Source organism: Pinus tabuliformis, chromosome 5_1 (genome assembly GCF_031772625.1).
Source record: "Pinus tabuliformis cultivar Carrire ecotype Pingquan chromosome 5_1, CPIR1, whole genome shotgun sequence".
NCBI lineage: Eukaryota > Viridiplantae > Streptophyta > Pinopsida > Pinales > Pinaceae > Pinus > Pinus tabuliformis.
Window position 1 is genome coordinate 109,660,282 of NC_142305.1, and position 25,366 is coordinate 109,685,647.

Sequence of the window (25,366 nt, forward strand, 5' to 3'; positions counted from 1 at the left end):
TGGTAGCAGGCACTTCCCGCTGAAACCGCATTGATCCATCGCCCAGTGACTATAGGAAAAGGTGACATGCTGAAATCACTCCCAAAGAGTTGGGGAGAAGGACCAAGAGACCAAGTAATGGAAAATATCAGGACCGCATGCAAACTTCTTCGAATGCATGATCATCTTAAGGGTAAGCATGGTAAGTAAATAACATCTTTCGAAGTACACCTCTTAGTTGAGTTTGTAGGACTTCTTGTCATTGTCATATCATCTTGTCCTCAGTAACATGCATGTGTGCAACAAAAAAGTTATCTCACGTGTTTCCTCTACATGTCTTGCTTTCTTTTCACTCATTTGACCAACTGTTGTCTTTGGCATGTTGATTTCTATGTCATGCTTGTGACCTTGTTCTGGTGATGTTGAAGGTTTGTGTTTGATTTATGTTCGCTATGTAAACATCTATCGCACTCACACATGATGTTGTTAGCACTGTCGAGCAAGTGTCATCACGGTCATTCAAAGGTTTATCTAAAGTGTTTGACTTGTCACTCTTACCATTAGATAACCCCACAGTCAGTCACACTGAGCATATGTTGTCTTATTGGTTCGAGATGTCTTGTCGTCAAGTTATGTTGAGTGTGTGTTTGCAAGGTCATGCATGCAGGAGATCACTCATTCACACACTTAGTCATTTTCCCGAAGATCTTTCGACCAGACCACCCTCCACCATCTGGACCTCCGTTGAGCTACACTGCGCAGTCTCAGCCCTTAGTGATCATGTATTGCTGCTCAGAATTGTGAAGAGCTTGAGGCTTCCTCCCAGGCAGTCTGCATGACCCAATCCTATAATTAACTCGACTGATTGTCACCCAGAACAACACAAAAGTTTCTCAACAAGCCATCTCAATCTGCGCTTCTTGCAAGAAAACGTATCAAGCCTCCTGCTGGTCAACCGAAGAGTTTGACCGGGCAGTGACCCTGGGCTTCACTCCAAAAAAATTTGTAGAAGTTTCCAGCATGCTCACCTCTACTGAATGAAGAAATTGCACAGACATGAAGGACGGGAACCCGATACTTTTCACTGCACTGTCCCTAAAATTTGCGCAGTTGTGTCAGCCCGTCCCCCTATCAGCCAGCCTGCAGCTCCTCCTGAAAACTGTGTAGTTTTCTTGGGTTGTCCTCGAACTTCCTGACACCCTGCTCAACCCAAAAATTGTGCAGACATGTCCTGCACGCTAGTCTCCTAGTTCTGCACAGTTTTGGCTAGCAAGCTCCCACAGTCTGCTACTAGCCTCCCTGGATAATCTGCACCGTTTTCACTGCTAGTGTCCTCCCTATTTCTTGCACTACCTCCCTAGAAAATTTGCATAGTTCTACCCTCCAACCGAGCCAGCTCCCATAGAAAATCATTGTGGTTCCATATTGATCATCTTAGCCTCTTGATGACCTCGGCTCAATTTTCCTTGACAGTGCCCTGGAGCTCGCATCTCAGCCTGAATTGTGCTCTGTGCAATTTTAGATCCTTGTCCTCTCTCCCAGTCACCTGCACCCGAAAAAAAAATATAATTCATCATGGTAGACTAGGATATTTTTGGATTTTATGTCGTGACGTCATGAGTGATTGCAGATACAGTTACATGGATGAGCCATGGAACGACGATGAACAAGATGAACAAGGAGTGCATGTGTGTTGTTTTCTTCCGGAGTTCTCGCATTCATGATTGTTTGTATCGACAGTTCAAGCCATCCACCGTGGCTCATCATCAATAGATGTTCGAATACCCGAACCTTTTGTAATTTCTCCCTTCCATATAGGGTTAAAATTATTGTTTTGAGGCTTCTGCAATCAATGCTTTGTGTGTTGTTTTCTTCCGGAGTTCTCGCATTCATGATTGTTTGTATCAACATTTCAAGCCATCCATTGTGGCTCGTCATCAGTAGATGTTCGAATACCCAAAGGGATACCAACATGTATCTCGTTTGCTGCATGTATCTCCTTCGTTGCACTGATTCTGTAGTGAGGGGGGTCACAGGGGGTTTGAGGGGTGAAAGTAAACCCACTCTATGGGGTTCGGGGCAGCGCCCTGGAAAATTTTGTTTTTGGACCCTATATTAGGTTGGGTAGACCTACCTATGGTTTTTTGCATGATTTTTTGCACATGGTTTTGGATGTGATGGTTTTTGGTCCATGATTTTGGACGTGATGGTTTTCAATCCATGGTATTGGATGCTTTGACATGTATAAATATGTATTGTAACATTGAAAGGAACATAATCAAATATCAAGCTGGTAGTCCCGGTTTTAGGATCCAGGGGAAAAACTTTGTGTATATGTGTTTTATATGTTATGCTCTCGCATTTTTTATTTTATGTGTTTTAGAATTGATATGTAGTTAATTTCTGTACAAGGTTAAAACCTACATTTGGTATCAAAGTTGTTTTGGCTTCAAGGGGACGTCTTTGTTGCTGAGGGGTTTCGCTTGGGCCTATGGTAGACCCTGTTTAGTGGGAGATTTGCGAGATGGATTTTGGTGGTGAAAGAATATGGCGACTAGTGGAAAGATAGAGATCGAGAAATTTAATGATCAGAGTTTTGAGTTGTGGAAACTCAAGATGGAGGATCTGTTGGTGGATAAAGATCAGTGGATTGCAGTAGATCTGGGTACTAAACCAATGGGAGTGTCCGATGAAGAATGGAAGAAGTTGGATCAGAAGACAAAGAGCACAATATGATTGCGTGTCTCAGATTCAGTATTGCTGAATGTATCAGGGCAAGCTACGGTGAAGGCTTTGTGGGACAAGTTAGGGACTTTGTACCAATCTAAGTCTCTGGTGAATAAATTGTTCTTGTGGAAAAATATGTATAACTTGAGGATGAAACATAGAGACTCAGTGACAGAGCATATGAACGTATTTAACACTGTGATAAGTTAGTTATTATCTGTTGATATTAAAATTTCAGGCGAAGATAAGTGCATCAGTTTGTTGTGTTCTCTACAAGATTCATGGGATATTTTGGTTATTGAAATAGGTAGCAATACAACTGCCTTGCAGTTTGATGAAATAGTCTCATCCTTGTTGATGGAGGAGATGAGACAGGAAAATATGGAGAGCCAGAATGGTGCTGCCTTGTCTATACGAGGACGTTCCCAGAACAGAAACAAAAATAAGTCATCGAGTGGGAGACCTAAATCTAGAGGGAGATCTAAATCTCCAGGAAAACCTATAAAGGTGGTGTGTTGGAAATGCGGAAAGGAAGGGCACTACAAAAGGGATTGTAAATCTAAAGCTCCTGATAAAGGAAAAGGATTTGATGATGCTCCTTCTACAGAGGTGAAAACCACCTTAGATGAAGGTGGGGATGTGTACTTGGCTTCTTCAAGTACACATGTATATCATGAGGCATGGTTGATTGACTCAGGCGCATCCTTTCACTTCACTCCCCATAGAGAGTGGTTCTGTGAGTATGAGAAATACAATGGTGGTGATGTCTTCTTAGGGGATGATAGGAAGGCTAGAATCGTTGGTCGTGGAAAAGTAAAGTTGAAGTTGCAAGGTGGAAGGGTTAGAACACTCTCGGGTGTTCTGCATATTCCTGCATTGGCCAAATATCTGATTTTTGTAAGCAAGCTAGATGATGCAGGTGTAAAAACAGTGTTTGAGAAGGATACCTGCAAGATGGTTCGGGGAGCACTAGTATTGATGCGGGGAGTTTGGATTGGAACTCTGTACAAGCTGCAAGGTAGCACTGTTGTTGATGGGTGCAAAAACTCTGTGGTAACTGAAAGTGGAGAAGAAAATCTAGTGGTCTTTGGAGAGAAGACCATGCTGTGGCATGAAAGGCTTGGACATATTGGAGAGAAGTGCCTTCAAATACTTCATGGTAAAGGTATGGTAGAAGGTATGAGTAATAGCTCTCTGGATTTTGATTTCTATGAAAATTGTGTATATGGGAATCAGAATCAGGTCAGTTTTCCCTTTGGTGGTAAGAGGGTGAAACATATATTAGAACTTGTGCACAATGATGTGTTTGGACCTGTGAAGGTTCCATCACTGGGTATGTCTATGTACTATGTATCATTTATAGATGAATTTTCAAGGAATACATGGATATATTTCCTTAAGAAGAAATCTGAAGTCTTTGACAGGTTTAAAGAATTTAAGGCTTTGGTGGAAAACCAGACAGAGAAGAAGATAAAGGTGCTGAGGACAGATAACGGTGAAGAGTTTTGCAGTAAGGAATTTGAAGAATTATGTAAGAAGTGTGGTATAGCATGACAAAATACTACTCCATATACACCTCAAAAAAATGGAGTTGCAGAAAGAATTAAAAAGACGTTGATGGAAAGGGCAAGAAGCATGCTCAGTGATGTCGGGTTAGGCAAAGAATTCTGGGCAGATGCGGTGGAGATTGCATGTTACCTTGTTAACAAATCACCTTCATCAGCATTGGAAGATAAGACTCCACAAGAGGTATGGACTTGTAAGAAACCTTCTCTTTTACATCTGAGAGTATTTGGATGTGATGTACATGTACATGTTCGAAAAGAGAAAAGAACCAAGTTGGATAGTAAATCTAAAAAGTGCATATTTATTGGGTATAAGGATGGTTTAAAGGGTTATAAGCTTTGGAACCTAGTAACAAGGAAGGTTGTGTACAACCTGTTATCACTCAAAATTTTCTCAAGGTTAAAGAAAGAAAATTTCGAGGTAACCACAAACCAATCTTTTAGGCTTAGGCTCTAGCCAACCTAAGTCTAGAGAGGGATCTCTCTTTATGATTTAACTTTATTTTTTATGGGATTTTAGTCTAGTTCTTAGTGCTCACGGGATTTTGATTTTGAAATTGAAGTTGGGTGGTGGAATTCTGGGAACAGATGGATAGATCTAGTTTATTCAGGCCATTGGGATATGGAGTTAAGAAAAGGATAGCTTAACTGGACCAGATCACTAAAGGGGGTGTTCGCAGGGCAGGCTAGCAAAGCAAAAGGAAAATCTTCAGGTTTAATGGATGAGATAGTCCTAACTAGGGTGAAAGGGCAATGAAGAATCCTTAGACCAAGATCAAGATGAAGAGCAGGAGGTGATCATGAGCAAAGAGCAACTAACAATCCTTTACTACAGACCGAGGGAGAAACTACGGAAGTAAGGGAGCATTTAAGAGTTACCTAACTAAGATAGTTTAGTAGAAAACATTAAGAATGTAAACAGTCAAGACAGAGAGCATTAAAGCCAGTTCTGAAATATCATTCCTAGTTTACCATTCAGATTTCATAGAAACAAATATGATTATTAATAAACATAAAGAAAAACAATAATACACATGAGAGAAAATACTTATTTGATTTCCGCTTTACACAAGAATCCTGTGAAATGTCTTTACTTTATTCCTTGATCCAACAAGCCAATCCAGTCTTGATACAATAACACTTTAATTTGATAGGAAAATGTGTACAGAAATGTCTTTGAATCCACCCTCAATATTTCGAAAGGTGAAGTATTTATACAAAAATTATTTACAAAATATCTTAAAACAATATGAGAATTAATCCAGGAAATCAAAATATCTTCAAGCATGAAGACAGAGACAGATGGAAAACTGCATCATGTTGTCCCTTTTATTGTGGTTGTGTTGGCTGTTGCAATTGAACTTGAGCCCTTTTAAGCTGACTAATATGTGTACGCTAGAATCTTCTTTGTCTTTAACCTTTGAATTATACTCTTTACCTGTTACTCTTTGACCCTATTTACGTGTTTTCATCTGGCTACCATTTAGATTTACTGTGGTAACTTCTAGTAAATTTGTCACATTTTTCCACCATTCATCTCCAGGTAACTTTATCTTGAGCATCCTTCTATATATCTCATTTGCTTCAGTGTATTGGGAAAAATTTGGCTTGGTGACAAATAGATGCTTCACTTCATGCTCTAGGAAGAATAAATTTTCTAAAGTATCATATAATACTTTCACTGTTGGTAATGCTTTGACTCCTAAAGTGCTTGCCTATTTTCTGGACAATTTCTCTAGTCTCTCAACATAGTCTGATTGGATCATAAGTTTGTCATTGATTACCATGGTATTGGGAAGGCCTTTATCCCTCAAAATTTGAAGCATTTCCATGAATCTGTCAATACCAATCTGCATGTTATGACATTTTTTCTCTAGATTGAGCATAAGGTTCCTTTTAGTCAAAACCTTTTTGACTTGGATGATGGTTTCAGTTTTGTCCTCCACACCAAGTTCACTTAGTTCCTCCCTGTTCTTGTTGTTCAAGAATTGGATGAGTTGATCATCCTCTTCAGGCTGGTCTCCCAGGTCTTCCGTGATCTTCTGTATTGCTTCGGTGGCAACTTTCACAAGTTCTGTTTGCTCAAATATTGCTTGAATTGATGGCCAAAATCATTGACAGAGTAAACGATGTTGGCCCAGAGCATTTCCTTAGTTTCTCCTAGTGGATTTTGCAATGTTAAATTTTTTTCAAGGAACTTTATCCTCTCACCCATCCTTAGGGTTTTCTGCTTTTCTTCTTTTTGTTGTATTTGAGCAAGCTTACAGTTAGTTTCTAGGTTTTCTATTTTCTCCTTAAGTTTTTTTAGCTCAGCAGCCTGGATGGACATTTCCTCCATGACTTTCACTAACTCTGCTATCTTTTCTATTGATGTACCAGTATTTGTAGACTCGGTTGTGATTGGTAGTGATGTAGCAAGTGGCGTTGTTGGTGCTAAAGAGGCTGCCAATGTTGAGGGAACTGCAGTAGAGACTGTGGGAATAATAGTCTATGGAGTGGTGGCCAACTCACTCTGTTTAGACTGAATCAAGTTGTCCAACTCTTTCTCAGTTTCCTTCAGCTGATCATTTAGCTTAAGGACCAAGTCCATAAGCTTTTCTTGTTCCTTCTGAGTCTCTAACGATTTTGCTATTTTTGGATGATGGAGATGTGGAATTTTGAGTTGCTTTTTCAATGCAGCTATGTCATCATTCTTATTTTTAATTAACCTTTCTGCAGCTTTCACATCTTTGGGATCATGTCCCGACTCTTGATTAAGTCCTCTAAGAACTTGATCCTGGTATCCTTGGCATTTGAGGAGGCATTTTCTAGTTGAAACTGTGCTGATATATTATTCAACGAATTCTGTAACTGGTGGGCTGCAATGGCTTTGCTTATCAATGTGGAGTATACCATCTCTCTTGTTTGTTTATGTAATTCAATCTGGTCAATATGATGTATGTCCTTTTCCAGCACTTCAAAATCTGTTTTTTGGTAGTCAGCTGCTGATCTGGGCTGCTGAGTGGTGGGCTTTAGAAAAGCCATCTATATTTTTCTTTCTTTCATATCAAAGGCAAACACAAGCCTTGTTTGGTTGGTGGGAGCCATTTTGAGGTATTGTGCATAGCTTTGGGCTTTTAGTCTATCATTCATGGCCTTTATTTCCTTATGCTTTTCTCTAATATCCTGGTCTTGGTCAGCTGGAATCCTTAATGAGGACTCTTCCACACTTTGCTATATTTCCAACATCTGAGCATGTGATGTGGAAGGTTCTTGTGTTCCTCCAGAGGGAGTAGCATGCCTGATCCATTCTCTTTCTATGCTTGTGGATCCAGTTCTCTCTTATGTGAATTCTTGCTCGGAGAAAGGATTTAACCTTTGCCTCTTGACATAAGTCTGTGAAATTTCTCTGCCAGAAGGAGTGGCCTCCTCCCTGTCTCTTTTGGGGTTCTTCTCCTCATTTAGAGGAGTTTGCATGGTAGGGGGAGTACTCATAATGTGCTCTGGCAGTCTTGTTTGAGTCAGTTCTTCTTATAGTTCTGGTTGATTTGACTCTTCTTGAACCTGGGGTCCTTCTTCTGCTTGTTGTTCATTGTGTGCCTGTGATTCCCTTTGGGCTTGGGATTATTCTGGTACTTGTATGAAAGAATCTTCAACAAGTATCTTATCTAGATCAATTAATGCATTTTCAATAGCAACTTTAGTGCTATCTCTGTCTACGAGAGTATTCTCCACACATTCCAATTGATTTGCATATTTTTCTATCTCAGGGATTATGAGGTGGATATAGGGAGACAACTTGTTTTTCTGTCTTCTATTGCAGATGAAATCAAAGGGGTCATATATCCATATGAAGATTTGTTTCAGTTTGAGCCTTTGAAGGATTTCTTCTGCTTCTCTTCCAGCTTCTCGACTATTGCACATAAAGGGGCCTAGTTGATCTCTGATTCTAAGTTGAGCCTTCCTTTTGGCTTTCACAAAATGTACCTCATCTGAGTTGATTATCTATCTATAGTACTCTAGAGCAAATAACCTCATTGGGAGGTATCTGGGTAACTTGTATGGTGCTAAATCACAGCCATAGATCCTAATTTCAGTGTGATTTTGGTACAAGTACCAATCTCCCACTTTGTGTTGTTTTGAAAGTTGTAGGATCCTCCTGATATCTGAACTGATCCTTGGAGGAGGATTTCCTAACAACATGGTCACTACATGATGTAAAAAAAGATCTATGAATTCTGTGTATGGATATGGTGATTAAAATTTGTGGATTAGATGAGTCCAGAAGACTAGTGACCTATGGTTGCCTCTGGTATCAAGTTTTTGAAGAGTAAATGGGAATTTATCAGCTTGATAATATAAGAAAAGGTGGTACAGAACTGAGGAATACTTAAATACTCTTTCATTGTTCATTCTCAAGAATTGATCATGCATTTTATCTGCTATGAATTTGGCATAATCATATATGATGGCAGGAGGTTTTCCTAGAGTGAAGATGGACATGAAGGCTAGAATGATTTCATCAACATACTCACTTATAGTACAACCTAAGACACTAGATATCATTGACACAATGTCCTGGAAAAGTTTAGAAAATATGGTAGCCACATATGGAGGGGGTTCTGTTGGGACATGCTTTCCCTCACTGATGAAAGTCTGAAGCATTTCAGCAAGTCTGGCAGGGGTAATCTTGGAGAATTCGTCTAGCAAGTCTCCAATGGAAATGGGGGTAAGATTTTGTCCTCGTTGGAACTGCAACATTTCATTGATGGATTCAGTAGTGATGGTAAAAAGTACAGTATGGTCAAGGGACATCACTGCTCTTTGGCTGGGACTGTAATTTTTATGGCAATAATGGACAATTTCAGGAAAGATATGCACTGAAGGGAATTGGTACTTGGGTAAATTAGACTCCCAAAGGCCTATCTTGTTTGTATCATTTAGGTATTGGTCTCTATACTGGCAGCCTAATTTCAATGGGGATTCATGGACAGAGGTGTCCTTGATTTGGAAGTCTTTGTCTACCAAAGGGAGATGGTCTAAATCTAGATGGGGAGTGGTAATTGGTCGGACATCCATTGCAACTGGAGTGGCCATTCTTAGCTCTTGTTTATTTAAGAATGGGAAAAAGGGTTTTCGGTCAAATTGTGGCAATTTGGTTCAAGCATAGAGTAGTTTTGGGGTTGCTGTGGAGTTCTTTTACTTAATTACTTAATAATTCTAAGTAGTTGGGTAATTGGTTCATAAATGAGACAGGGTTTATGGTGTATTTGGATAAATATCTGGAATTTTTGGCTCTGATGGGTCGACGGGTGATTGTGCATGGTTGTAGGTGGTTTATTTGAACTGGAGGGTCCACTGGAGTTCAGTGGCTTCTGCAGGTCAGCGGTTGGACATGGGTTGGTAGTTGGGTGTCATTTGTTGCTTGCATGGAGGTCTGAGCATCCTTTTCACGATAAAACCAAAAAATAATGATATTTTTAGTTATATTCGCAAAGTCAACTATTTGGCGGGCACATGGGGAAAAAGGTACATTTGGCTTTTAAAGGGAGATGGGATGTTTTGTCGTCTAGCAGGAGGTGGTAAGTGGGTTTGATCACACCACTTTTGGGGCTAGAGTGGTTTCGGGGGGAGGCCGCCCGATGCCATTCGTCAGGCGCCACGTAACATCGAGGCCCAAAATAAAACTGCCCATATAGGGCGGGTAAAGGTTGGGCTTCAGAGGCCGCCTGATATGATTGTCCACCGTTGGATTAACGGGGGGCCAATCTTATGGTGATCGAGGTGGGATTATAGCATGAATTTATTGGAGGGACCTGACAAAGGTTTAAGAGCAGTGGGTTAGATTAAACAATGAATTAAAGCGGGGTATAGGGTGTCGGGGGTGTTTTCATTGGCGGAGGGTTTTGGTTATTAATTAACGACTGATCGATTAATTCACCCATCAGTTGTGTTATTGTATTAATAAACTTTCTTTTTCAAACTTCTTGGGGGCAAGGTATTAATATAAGGGATTTGTTATATAACTATACGGGAAGGGTTATTTCTTTAGGGAATTAATACATATAAAGTTAAGAGTTAATATAAAAATAAACAAGCGCTAAAGTGCAATGTATTCATTCATTTGCCATTTGTCATAAACACATTATACTTAGGCTAAAGTATTTTTGGGTTTTTTTGAGAAAAGGGGTCTTTTCATGGGGGATGATCACTTTTCCTAGGATAACAAGGTTTTATCCTTAGAAAAATGGGTTTATTAGGGGAAAATAATTTTTCCTTAGGAAAATGGTGATTTTTCTTAGGAAAAGGGGTTTGTTTGGGACTATGAGTGGACTGAAGGGGGTGAATGTTCATGAGGGGACTTTTAGTACTTAAGACTTATAAGTCATTAGGCCAAGGGTTCGGTCCCTCCAGAAGTTAGAGAAATGCTCTGAGCCCCTTTGACTTAAGATTTTGGGTACTTAAGACTTTTTATTGTAAATTAGTTAAGTGAAAGGTGTAATGAGTGAGGGAAGTTAATCAATTTGACTTTGTGAACTTGATTCATGCCCAATTTTCATCCATAAATAGAACTTTGATGATTAAGGTGATCAATATGATTTTATCTAACAATCATCACAATTCTGCAACCTTTCTTCTACTCCCCCACCTACTCATCCTATCATTTTTACTTCTCTTTATTAGGGTGCACTTAAGCTGGCAAACCCTTATCAAAACATTTTTCTTTTCTTTTACAATAGTAATCTAACTAAGTCTAACCTTATTACATCCAAGGGCTCATATTAAACAGTTGAACTTGTTTTATTCACTCTACCTAATTTAATTATCTGCCAAGATTACACTGTTTGGTCAGATTTTATTCTCTATCTATAAGCATAAAATTGAAAACATGGAATAGTCAAGTTTAAACATTTTGACTATCATGGATTGTGGCAAAGGTAACAAGCTACACACAATTATTTTTTCTGCATCAAAGTAAATAGGAGTGGCATTTTGACTTGCACACTTTCATGGTCTTTTCTTTTCTTGGGGTTCATTTTTTTCATTTTTTTTGACCTTTTTTATTCTTTTTGTCCTTTGATTTTTCTTTTAGGACATACTCTCTTTACATTTTTTTATTTTTTGAATATGGAAAACATTGAAAAAAAGCAAAGGTATGTACATATTACAGGTTTAATCTTAGCCATTCAAAAATATGACTCCTATTGGTATAGGAACCTAACAGTGGCTCCACTTGGGGATGGCATTTCCTAGTGAGATGTCAAGAAATAGTAGATCAATGGCCTTTTGAATTACTGTGATCTTGTTCTGCAACTTTTTCCTTTTCACTTTTCTACATTATTTCTATTTATGACAGTGAGACTTTTGAAGCTTAGGGCCTTCTCTTCGGGCTTCAACTCCAAAAATTACCATCTAATCAACACTAAACATTTTGAAAAATAGAATATGTACAAGTGATTAGTGAAATCAGTAACTAGGATCTATGTAGTGCTTAATCATTCGACCATTAACTAGTCCTCCTTCTACTTCTGTGCCATCCAATTCTTTGAGGAAAAAAACATTATTGCCCCTAAAAGCATAAATGATAAAAGGGCCTTTCCATAGGAAGTCAAACTTCCCATGTTTACCTTTATCCTCCCTTCTTGAGTCCCATTTCAAAACTTTATCGCCTAGGTAAAAATCTTCTGCCTTAGTCCTTTTGTCAAAAGCTTTCTTGATGTTTTCGTGCACAGCTTGGGATCTGATGTACAGTTCTTCCCTGGTTTGCTGTAAGTGAATTGTCTGATTGATTCTCCTTTGAATATAATTCGGCTCAACTTGCACCTCTCAGAGTAATTTCATCACTAGTGTTCCCAAGGAAGATGGGAAAACAACCTCCATTCCATAAACTAATTGATAAAGACTGGTGCCAATGGATTTCTTGGTGGTTAGCTTATCTGCCCACAAGGCATTTACTAGCTTCTTGTTCCAGGTTTTCTTGTTATCCTCCAACAATTTTTTGATGATGTTCACTAAGCTTTTGTTGGAAGACTCTGCTAGTCCATTTCCTTGGGGATAGTAGGTTGTGGAGTGACCCAAGATTATATGATATTTGTTACAAAAATTAATTATTCTCTTGGATTTGAAAGTTGTTGCATTGTCAGTGATGATTTTGGTGGGGCATCCGAATCTGGACATAATGTTGGTCTCAAGGAAGTTTATTATGACAGTATTAGTGGCTTGTCTTGAGGGTATGACTTCTATCCATTTGGTAAAGTAGTTTGTAGGAGTGAGAATCCATTTATGATGGGCAGAGGAAGGTGGATAGATTTCACCAATGAAGTCAAGACCCCATAGTGTAAATGGTGCTTCAGCAGATATTGGCTTCAAGGGTAATGGTAAAAGTTTTTTCTTTCCTTCAAAAATCTGACATTTATGACATGAGGTTACAAATTTATTTACATCAGAAAATAGAGTGGGCCAATAAAAACCGGCTCTTAGGATCTTGTCAGCTGTGGTTTTCCAGTAAAGATGTCCCCCACAGTCACCTGCATGAAACTCCTATAATATTTTGTCAGATTCTTCTTTTAATAAACAGTTAAGAAGGATGCCTTCATGATTTTTCCAAAATAAAGCATTGTCAATTATGCAAAACTTCAAAGATTTCATTTTTAAGAACCTACTTTTAGTCCTGGATAATTCAGGAGGAGCTTGTAAATTTTGTAGAACGTATATAATGTCAGCATACCATGGTGAGTCAATAAAGGCCTGGCTGATCGGTGGAGTCACCATCTCCTCTTCATTATCCAATTCTGCAATAAAATTTATGTCTAGGGCCTGACAGTTCGATTCAGCCATGAATTTGGCTAAACCTTGGCCTTTGATCAATTTTGTAGGTTTAATTTTTAAGTCATATTCTAATATAGTAGCTATCCATTTCCCTCTCTTCCCATCTGGACCATCCTGTGTTAGGATGTCTTTGACTACAACATTGGGAACATAAGCTATTACATGAGAATATAGGATGTAAACTTTGGAATCTTTGATGGCTTTGACTACAACAAAAGCTTTCTTTTCCAATATATTGTACTTTAAAGGTGCATCCCTTAGGGCTTTGATAAAGAAGGCAATAGGTTGTTCAAAACCCTGATCATTTTTCTGCAGTAGGATTGCAGCAATTGTGTGTTATGAGGCGGAAGAAAATATAATGAAATCCCTATCAAACATTGCAATGATTAGAACTGGTGTTTGTGTCAAGTCTAGCTTAATGTCTTCAAAAGACCTCTTAGCCTCAAGTGTCCATTTAATAGTTGAATCTTTCTTCAACATGATATTTAATAATCTAATTAGTTCTGCTAAGTTAGAAATAAATCTTCTTAGAAAGTTTATTTTACCTAAAAAGGCTTGTAGTTCTCTGATGTTCCTAGGATGTGGTATCTGTAAGATAGCTTCAATTCTTCTAGGATCTATTCGAATACCATCTTTAGAGATTATGTGGCCTAACAATTTTCCCTCTTCCAACCCAAATAAAGATTTTTTAGGATTCAAAGAAATTCCATACTTCCTACACTTGGTGAAGACCTGCCTTAGATGATCTACGTGTTGTTGATCAGACTTAGAGAATACAGTGATATCATCTAAGTATATTACAAGGAAGTCATGGATTTCCTTAGCAAAAGCTATGTACATAGCTCTTTGAAAGGTGGCCCCTGCATTCTTTAACCCAAAAGGCATCTTCACATACATGAAAGTGCCCCAAGGAGTGGTGAATGCAGTTTTTGCTTCATTGTCTTGGTGGACTAAAATCTGGTTATAACCAGAGAACCCATCTAACAGTGAGATTCTGGTTGAACCTACTACCCTTTGTAATATGTGATCCATTTTGGGAAGAGGGTAGTTATCCTTGAGTGAAACTTTATTGAGTTTCCTAAGGTCAACATACAGTCTAATTTCACCAGTTTTATTTCTTGTGGGTACCAAATTATAAACCGAATCAAAGAATCTAATTGGTGCTATGATCTTGGCTTTGTACATTCTTTTGATTTCCTTTTCAATAGAAGGCAATAAAATAGGATTAATCCTTCTAAGGTTTTGTCTAAAAGGTTTCTGGTTTTCTTTTAAGGGGATGGAGTGTTGTATTATGCTGGTGTCATAGGACTTAAGGTCCTCATAAATCCAAGCAAAAACATCTTGGAATTCTTTTAGCAGTTCTATGTATTTCACTTTTTTATTAGGAGGTAAATACTTTGAAAGTTTTATCAATTTAGGATCTTCCTCAGAGCCTATGTTACACTCCTCTATGTCTGATTTTAAGGGTTCCATTTTTGGCTTTCTAGGGACATTGTTTGAATCAAACAAGTCCTCCAAAGGAGTTAATCCTTTGGGAAAAAAATTGTCTTTGAGATTGATGATCTCAAAGTCTTCGTCAATTATCTCATCAATTTCAATTTTCTTTAGGTTTTGAGTATCTGATTTTGTAAACTTTGTGGGATGGAATCTATCTATCTCTTCTTCTTCAAATTTGTTAATTTCTATTTTATCTGTAAATTTATCAATATCTAATGTTATGTCAGTATCTATGTTGCTATTTACAAATTCTTCATCTAAAGTTAGAAAATTGTTTATTTGTTGGTCATTAGTGAATACTTGCCAGTTTTTTAAGTTGTCAGGGATAGCAGGTCTATGCCTAACCTCAGCAGTGTATTGATGGTTAGGTTGAAATGGTAACTTACAAGTGCTGGCAAACATAGCTAAACTATGAGCTTGCATATTGTGTTTTCTTGGGATGACTGCAAGCTTAGTTTCTAAAAAAGTATTTAATATTTCTACAACTGTTCCTCTATAAAAACCTAACCTAGGATCTCTAGTCATATAAACAACATTGATTTGTTTTATAACCAACTCAGAATCTCCCATAATAGAAACTCTTATGGCTCCTAACCTTTTAACCAATTTGAGACCTAAAAGAAGTGCTTTGTACTCGGCCATGTTGTTAGTGCATTTGAAGTTTAACCTATAGGCATGACCCTCTGAGTGATCATTCTCTAAATTGTAAATCCACACTCCTGCTCCTGCACCTAGTTTGTTCACTGACCCATCGAATTCAAGATGCCATAGTATTTCATGTTCATAATTCTTATTGTCTGGGGGAACAAAATCTTCTTTGAATAAGGTATCTTGATCATCTTTATTATCTGAAAGCTCTTGAATTTGGACAATTTGATTTTCAACTGTAATTTCTTTTGGTTTTTAAGTAATGATGTTTGAAGTGTCTTCTTGGTTTGGTTTAGCATTGTACAGAATGAAATAATCGATGTCAGAATGCATGGAATATATAGGAAAGTTTTAAGGCCTAGCTTGGCTACTCACTACATACTTCATCAGGGTCTCTCGGTACAGTTTTTTAGGATGTCCAAAGACTGATATTGTAGCATATGACATGTCAAGTTGTAAAGATCCTTGGATTTTGGCCCCCCCATGATCTAGACAACAACATGCCATATTTAGGTGGTATATCAGCAACAACTATGTCTATAAGAATGGTCTTGGCAGGGTACTGCACTAGGGAAATGCATAGGTATTTTATTCCTAGGCACTTAACTTGACTTGAATCAAATGAAAATAGGTCCTGGTAAGGCCTAGTGATATCCAAGTTCAGTTTCTCCATAACAGATTTAGGCATTAGATTGTGTGAAGCCCCGGAGTCTAGCATAGCATTGTGTAGGATTTTGTCGTGGATGTTAAGGCTAATGTAAAAGGGTGGTATCCCTCCTTCCACTGGTTTTCCATTAACATCAGGACAAAAAATGAACTTAGGTTGATCATCAAATAGGTTAACAGAGTCTTTATTCTCAATGAAGTTTAAAGATTTTCTTATTTGAGATTTGTAAGTTTCATATTTAATCAGCTCCGTTAAGGGAACTGAGATTTTCAATTTGGCTACCTCTACCCCCAAATTGAAAGGCAAAGGGGATTTCTCTATTTGAATGTTTGGAATTTTAACAGCAGGGTTTGGAGTAGTTTGTTCTTCTTTTTCAGTGTTTAGAGTCCTTTTTATTGGATTTTATAATATAAATTCTGGAGATTGTTCCATCGTTTCCTTAGAGGGAACTAAAGTGGAAGTTTTCTCATTAGAAGGTTGGTCATTGGTTACATCTACAATAGTGGGACTGGGAGGGTTCTGAATTGGTCTATAGAGGATTTTGAGAGTTTTTGTAAACGAAATTGCTTTAATTTTCTTAGGATGATTTGGTATTGATTTCTTGTTTTGGTCTGGAGCATCAATGTTCTTTTTTATCCTCAAATTGTATTGTTTATGCACTTCAAAGATAACAGAATCATACCCTTGATTGTAGTCAAATGATTCTCCAGTTTGGGTCTAGAACTGCTAAAGCATGTGTAATTCCTAATCATCTTGAGTAAAAAACACAGTTTCCTCATCATCTAATCCCATTAAGTTAATTTGAGCGTCTTGTTTAGGGTATTCTGAATGGGAAGTTTCAGCATAGTTTTCTTGAAAAGGAGGCCTAATATTCTGATCATGTCCATTTTTTCCAATGTTCTGATTTTGATTCTTTCTAAAATTTGGATTTCTCACTGGAGATGCCTGTTGGTTGTCCCAGTGAGGCTTTCTTTCGATGTTCTCCATCCTATCCATCAGTTTTTCCATTCCTTTGGCTAGGGCATCCATTTTAAGGTCAAAGTGTGAGGTTTCCTCTTTCAAGGGTGCTCTTGATTCGTTCCTAACCCTAGCCCTTTTTGCTAGTAGATTAGCTTCTACACTAACTACTACACTCTGCATATCTTCTAGAGTTGATGGATTTCTTTCTCTAAGTTGAAATTCCACATCAGTGGCAAACCCGTCTGGAAAATTTATTAAAGCCAAGCTAGGTGGGAGTCTAAGGTTGACTGGTATTGCATTGTATACACTGTTAAATCTAGTACAGTAGTCTTGAACTGTTTCATTTGGTCCTCTCCTAATGTTTTCATACTCTGAAAGAATTTGAAGAGGGTTCTTTTTCTTTTCCCATCTATGTAAAAATTGCTGGTAAAAAACTTCTAAACTATCTATACTATTGTTAGGTAGAGATCTAAACCATGTTCTCACATCGCCAGCTAGAGTTTGGGAAAAAATTCTCATTTGGACATCTCCAATATCAATTTCATGCAATTCGAAATGATCTGTCATCTTTCTTGTATGTTGTTGTGCTGTGTAGGATCCTGTGCCATCAAATAGGGTAATTTTACTCTAGTAGTCTTGTGGCATGGCACCTTATGGAGTAGGCATCACAAGAGGGGCATATCTATTTGCCATGGCTCTAAGTTGGGCAGGACTGAGAATTGGAGTTTGGGTTCCTGGGGGTGGTATAGAGGTTGATGGGGAATTGGGGGTGATAGGTGTTTGATGGGTAGTGATAGGTTGATGGGGAAGTGAAGGTATGAATGGAGGTGTGGAATGATCTTCAGAGATGTGAGGGAATAATGGTGAACTAAAAGAAGTTGAAGCTGTGTTAGAAAGTTCAGGGATCTTAACAGTAGTGAGGGATGACTGAGGGGAATTTAGAAGATACTGATCAATTGACAAGTTTTCCCTTTGGACTTCAAGTTTGGCTGTAAATTTTGGATCTAGAACTATGTCATCAAGTGCACTCTCAGACCTGGTTCTAAATAGGGAAAGGTCAAAATACTCGTCAAATGGGAGGTCTTCTAAAAAGAACAACTCATCCAAGCAGGAATTTGCTTTAATTGAAGGTGTAGGATTGACTGAACTTTCTCGTCTCTTGGATATTCTTGAAATTAGATTAGGATTGTCAAATACTGGGGGAGGATTTGGATCAGGGTTGGCCCTAGTATAATGAGTTCCCCTTGAAGTCAGATTTCAAGATTTTTCTAATTACTTTCTTTTTGGTGAAATTTTATAAGTAACTTCTAATAAACCCTTTAAGAGGCTTGAAATAAAAATTTAAAATTTCTCAAAGGTTTATTAAGACCGAGGATTTGAATCCCTAGTATGGTTGCCACTATGTTATCACTCAGAATTTTCTCAAGGTTAAAGAAAGAAATTTCCGAGGTAACCACAAACCAATCTTTTAGGCTTAGGCTCTAGCCAACCTACGTCTAGAGAGGGCTCTCTCTTTATGATTTTTTTTTTTTTTTTTTATGGGATTTTAGGCTAGTTCTTAGTGCTCATGGGATTTTGATTTTGAAATTGAAGTTGGGTGGTGGAATTCTGGGAACAGATGGATAGAGATAGCTTCTTTAAGCCATTGGGCTATGGAGTCAAGAAAAGGATAACTTAACTGGACCAGATCACTAAAGGGGGTGTTCAAAAGGTAGGCTAGCAAAGCAAAAGGCAAATCTTCAGGTTCAATGGATGAGATAGTCCTAACCAGAGTGAAAAGGAAATGAAGAATCCTTATACTGGGATCAAGATGAAGAGCAGGAGGTGATCATGAGCAAAGGGCAACTAAGAATCCTTTACTATAGACCGAGCGAGAAACTATGGAAGTAAGGGAGCATTTAAGAATTCCCTAACTAAGATAGTTTAGCAGAAAACATTAAGAATGTAAACAGTCAAGATAGAGAGCATTAAAGCCAATTCTAAAATATCATTCCTAGTTTACCATTCAGATTTCATAGAAACAAATATGATTATTAATAAACATAAAGAAAAACAATAATACACATGAGAGAAATACTTATTTGATTTCCGCTTTACACAAGAATCCTATGAAATGTCTTTACTTTATTCCTTGATCGAGCAAGCCAATCCAGTCTTGATACAATAGCACTTTAACTTGATAGGAAAATGTGTACAGAAATGTCTTTGAATCCACGCTCAATACTTCGAAAGGTGAATTATTTATACAAAAAGTATTTACAAAATATCTTAAAACAATATGAGAATTAATCTAGGAAATCAAAATATCTTCAAGCATGAAGATAGAGACAGATGGAAAACTACATCATGTTGTCCCTTTTATTGTGGTTGTGTTGGCTGTTGCAGTTGAACTTGAGCCCTTTTAAGTTGGCTAATATGTGTATGCTGGATTCTTCTTTGTATTTAACCTTTGACTGATACTCTTTACCTGTTACTCTTTGACCCTGCTTCCTTGTTTTTTTTTTCCGAAGAAAAGCGAACTTTTTATTAAGAAAATAAAAAGTTACATTGCATATGCTGAGCATTTCCAATACTGCTGATTGATTGACCATGCAATCAATCAAAATCCTCCTTACTGTCATTTTGTTCCACTGCTTTCAGAGCAAAATTCTGCTGTAAGTAGAAGATCCCTCAGCTGAGTTTTGACTTACAGCCATGATCAAAAGATTTTCTCCCCAAGAGAGGCAATTTAAAACAAAATACATCATATCATTTGGGTCTCCTCAACAGAGAGGAAAACAACCCATATAAAACTAAAAAAAACCATAAAGTCTAGTTGCATATACAAAAAAAGATTTAGAAGTCTGTGGTATATGCCTGTGCAAAAAAAAGAAAAAAGATATGTAAAAACAACAGTTGTAGATTATGCATATGGCGGCACTCCTGATGTTAGAACCTGTCCTTGGTAGTCTTCCACTATTTTCCAACCTCCCAAAGTTTGCTGCAAACCTTCCTTAGAAAGATTGTCCGTGGATTCGTTGTTGTCCCTGTAGATATGGCATAGAGAGAAGTTGTTAAAAGATGTTTTTAATACCAACAGTTCTTCCAGCATGGGTTTCAAAAATTGTTTTTTGCAAGTACTTTTTCCGTTGACCCAATTTATAACATTGAGAGAGTCTCCAAAGATTTGAATAGTGAAGGTGTTTCTTTGAATTAGCCAACATAGGAGGAGTCTCAGAGCTGACAGTTCGGAAAAATTGTTTGATCCTGACCCCAATCCAACTGAGGCTTTGAGGGAGTGGTTTGCATTTAGATGGATGATAATGCCTGCTCCTGCTTGGTTGTTTTGTGAGGCTCCGTCAAAGAAAGCCCAGGGAATGCCTTCTTTGATTTGCACTGTCTTATTTACATTTTGGGATTTTTTCTCCTCTGGTTCTGGGATAGAAGTGTAGATGGAAACCGCTTGAATGGCAGTGACATTTGGCGAAGTTCCCTTACCTTGAAAAATACTTCTGTTTCTAGCAAGCCAGACGCCCCAGAAGATGATGGGCAGAAGATTTCTCATGTTCCCTTCCGGATATTGATGCCACCATTTAGACCATGCCTCATCCAGGTTCCCATTGCCCCAATGAAACTTTTTATTCATCAATTTATCTACCTCCCCCTAGATTTTCTTTGTTTCAATGCAATTTAGAAAAAGATGGTTGATTGATTCCACTTCATCTTTGCAAAGAGTGCACCTCCCAGGACCATGCATGTATCTAGACTGAAGAATGTCCCAGGTTGGGATTTTCCTTATTAGAAGGCACCAGAAAAAGAGTCTCACCTTTGCTGGACATTTTAGCTTCCAAATATGTTTCGACCACCACTCTGGTTCTCCCCATCCTTTCCTGGATAGAATGAACTTGTATCCGTCTTTTGGAGAATAATCTCTGGTTTCTCCGTGGGTCCAAATCAGACTGTCCGGACTGTCTTTAATCCTTACATTGGAGCGAAGAAGTTCTTGAGTAAAATAATGCCATTCATTGCACCACCTCTGATCCAGCTCAAGGTCCCCTCCATCTTTCCATGCCTGACTCCACATGCTTGATTGACCTGCCTTTTCCACCTGGTCTAGGGTAAAAATGTTTTTTCCTTCTAAATGCCTGATTAATCCAGGTGATAAGGCATAGTTTTCGTTGCATCCTATCCAAGGATCTTTCCCAATCTTCAGATTCTTTCCATTCCCGATCTTCCATGCCAATCCTTGTTCAATTACCTTGAATGATTCCACCGTTGCCTTCCATATCACTGAGACATTCTGCTTGTTCTTGACTGGGTTTCTTATCCAATCTTCCAATGGGACAGGGTCTATATATTTTCTTTTTACCACTCTGGTCCATAGGTTTTCCATCTTTATAAGTCTCCATCCTGATTTTGCTGCCAGAGAGAGACTAAAGTCGGGAATACTTTTAATCCCCCAGCCTCCCCATTCCTTAGACCTTGCCACTTTATCCCAAGCCACCCATGGTAGCACCGAGTTTTCCTTTGAGCCATCCCATAAGAAACTGCTACATAGTCTTTTGATCTTTTCCATGATGCCCTTGGGAACCCAAGTTAGTGCTGCCCAGTATACTGGAATGGCCAAAAGCACTGATTTTATAAGGGTCAATCTGCCCGCTCTATAGAGCCATTTGAAACTCCAATGGGAAATTCTGGATTCTATCTTTGCGATCAGTCAGTTCCAATCCTCATTCTTGTAAGCATTTGGTTTTAGACAAAAACCTAAGTACTTGAAAGGAAGATCCAAAGTACTAGGCTGGAAAGGGAAGAAAGATTGAAGCCTTGCCCTCTCCTGAGCTGCTATACCTGTCATTATCAGCTAGGATTTCCTGGAGTTTATCTGCATGCCTGTTGCTTTCAGAAACAGCTCTAAAATGATTTTTAATTCCTTTATTTCAATTTTCTCAGTATTTTTGAAGATCAAGATATCTTCAACAAAAAGGAGATGTGAGACAAATAAATTAGTAACTACTTCAATACCTTTTACCTTCCCGTCCCTTCTGGCCTTGTGGATCAGCTGGCTGAGGCCCTCTGCAACTAATAGGAAAAGGAGAGGGGACAAGGGGCATCCCTGCCTCAGGCCCCTTTGACCTTTGAAGAAAGAAGTAGCTGCTCCATTGATGAGAATTGCATAACTAACATTCGAGATACAGCCCATGATCCAGCTGATGAAATCCGTTTTAAAACCAAGATGAGTTAGAAGCAGCCTGATATATAACCAGTTTATTCTGTCATATGCTTTGGATAAATCAATTTTAATGACAACATCCTTCTTATTCTTCTGTCTGACACTATGCATGACCTCCTGAGCAACTCCTATGGCTTCATGAATTTGTCTTCCCGATAAGAAGCCAAATTGCTCCATTGAAATGTGCCGCGACAAAATGGGTTTGATTTTGTTCGCTATCACCTTTGCTATGATTTTATAGATACTGTTAGATAGCAAAATTGGCCTGAAATCCTCAAAACATTCAGGAACTTCCTTATTTGGAATGAGAGCTATAAAAGTAGCATTAAAAGGGCTATAGACCTCACCTTTTTTCCTGGATTCCTCCACCACTTCTGTGATTTCAGCTCCTATTAGGTCAAAGAAGTGGAGGAAGAGTTCGATGGACCATCCATCTGGCCCAAGACTTTTCTCTTTTGCCATGGATTTTATTGTTGATTCTACTTCCTCCTTTGTTACTTGGCAATATAGGTCCTCCGCTTCATCCTCCTCTAGGAATCTTGAAAAGCATTGAGCAGTCTTTATTACCTCAGCAATTGTGGTCTCTCCTGGATCTGCAAATAGCTTTTGGAAGTGTCTTTGTCCTAACTCAGACAGGGATTTGAAAGTCTGCACCTCCCTTCCTTCTTCGTTTTTTAGGGCCCAGATAGTATTTGCCGACTTCCTCCCTTTAGCATAGTTGTGGAAAAAACTAGTGTTTTCATCTCCAGCTTTTAGCCATATTGCTCTACTCTTTAGTCTCCATTCCTCTTCTTTAGCCAGAAGAATTTGGATCTTGAGTTTCTCAAGGTGAAGAATTTTATCCTTTGAAGCCTGAGACACATATCTGTCCTCCTCTATGATTTCCAGCTTTTTAAGCTCCTCACATATCTTATTAAAGTCCTCATTCTGGGCTTCCTTCCTAGCCTTTGCCCAGCTTATGGTAGCTTTCTTCAGTCTTTTGAGATTTTCCATAAACAAGAAGCCTTTGTCCTCTTGGACGTTGGCTTCAGGGTGCTTCCATGTTTGCTTGAATAGATTGATAAAAGAATCATCTTGTAACCAGGAAGAATTAAATTTAAAAGGTGCAGGAGGCTTTGGAGGAGGAATGGAGAATTCTAAGAAAACTGGGAAGTGATCTGAGAGCCCTCCTTCTTCAATCCATTGTCTAAACATGGGTATCCTGGCCGCTAACTCATCATTTATGAGAAAATGATCCAACCTTTTTGCCACTCTAACATCCCCTGTTCTCCTGTTCTTCCAAGTCGGCTTTAATTTGAGAAAATTTATATCGATTAGATTGTTCACAGTGAACATATTTAAGAAAAATTCTGACAGGGGGTCTTCCCTGGCCGAAGGACCCCATGCCTCCGCTCTACCTATAGAGAAGTTTAAATCCCCTCCCAACACCAAGCTTTTATCCTTCAAGAAAGATTTTGACATCAGATCATTCCAGAAAGACACCCTATCCTGGTGTTATCACTCAAGGAAAATATTTTAAATTCTGAACATCAATTTTTTGTTTGTCAAAGGGTTGGTGTCAATTTTGGGTCCAGTCTTTTCATCTGGTTTTAGAGCCTAAACAGTTTAAATAGGAGTCTTGTTAAGAGTATTGTTGGTATGTCTAAAAAGGTCAATTCTCTGCTTTAGTATGTCGAAGCTCATTTCAAAGATCACAGTGCATAAACCCTATTTAGGTTTGTGTGAATGCACCCTTTGTTATCGCAAATGCAACAACTTTAACACATGCAGCATATGAAGGGGAGGATGTGTAGTCTATTTTGTATAAACTACTCATGGTCGCTGATTTCAATGTTAAAGCTGTTCAACAGGCATTACTTAAATTGCTAGAAGGAACAGTTGTACATGTTCCAGAAAAGGGAGCTCGCAAACATCCTCGTGGCGATCATATTCAGATCGATACAAAGGATATTCCCTTTATATGTGGCAGGGTTTTCGTGGATCTAGAGAAAACGATTTCTGAGAGACGGCAAGATTCTTCTATTGGCTTTGGAACGCCTATACGAGCTAATATGAGGACTGGTGGCCTGACAAATGCTGCGGTGACATCATCCTTGCTAGAGTCAGTTGAGAGTAGTGATCTTATTGCATATGGTTTAATACCAGAGTCCACTGGACGATTTCCTGTTCTTGTTAGCCTCTCAACGTTGACTGAAGACCAACTTGTTCAGGTGCTCATGGAGCCTAAAACTGCACTTAAAACTCTCAGAATGTGAACCGCACGGATCCCTTCTTAGTCGTCTGCAGATGCTTCAGCGTCGTTACCATCCTCAGCGCGCTCCTCTGCGTTGTTATAAACGTGCTCTCAGCCATTCATTCAAAAATGGTGAAGATGTCTTTGATGGCATCCTCCGGGGTTATACAGTGCTTATTGCATTATTTGTGGTGGTCGCAGAGACTGAATGGAAGTGGATTCAGAAGTTTTGGCGAATTCTGGAGTATTGGGTGGAAAGAGGAATGCTTCAAATATTTGTTGCTGTCATGACAAGAGCTCTGTCTGAAGGAACAGTGAGTTCTTTTGTAAGAGACGCTGTGAATTGTGGTTTAGATGGTGTGAATTCTGCAACAGATGCAACAATTTTCAAGTTTCATAAAGGATTTTGGGATGAAGTGGCCAATAAATTGAACAAGGAGACAGGGCAATGTGCATCAGTAGTAAAATTGTTTACCAAGTTGAAGTGCATAAAGAGTAAATACGTTGTAGGTAAGCAGAGTTATTTTCAACAGCTAAACCAGCATGATAAGGAGCTTCTTGGCATACTTGAGCAAATGTTTGGAAATGATGTGAAACAAAGATCAGGCCACCATGGCTCTACTGGTTCAGATGTAAAGGGAGAAGCATCAGGTGGTGACACACTTTTGGTAGATACAATGTTGTCTACAGAAAGAAAATCATTGGAACCCTCGACTGCAGCTTATTCATCTCAGCCTTCCACTGGCACTCATTTGAGAAATCTAAATGAGGTGAGGCCTGCACAAAATTGCAATGAAAGGTTTCCTGGTGATAAAACTCCAATACAAGAGGGTGGAAAGGATTGTTCTAAAAATGGAGGGCACAACATGTTTTTGAACACATGTTTTTCACCTGTTAGGTCTCCAGCAAAAGACGGAAATAGAGCAAAGGGGCAGAGTGAAGACCAGAAGTGTGAACGTAAGGCCAATGTGGATAATTTAGTGCTTCGTTCAGGTGTCAAGACAGTAAAGCGGCGTGTTAAGAGCGTAAAGTGGGGATTGAAAGATGAAATTTGTATTGCTTCTGCTGTACAA

The 25,366-nt window shown here is 38.7% G+C and overlaps 1 pseudogene; it reads left to right on the plus strand.

The window, feature by feature from the left end:
* Nucleotides 1-23,874: 23,874 nt before the first annotated feature.
* On the plus strand, nt 23,875-24,315 carry LOC149163661 (CLP protease regulatory subunit CLPX1, mitochondrial pseudogene; annotated as a pseudogene).
* The last annotated feature ends 1,051 nt before the right edge of the window (nt 24,316-25,366 follow it).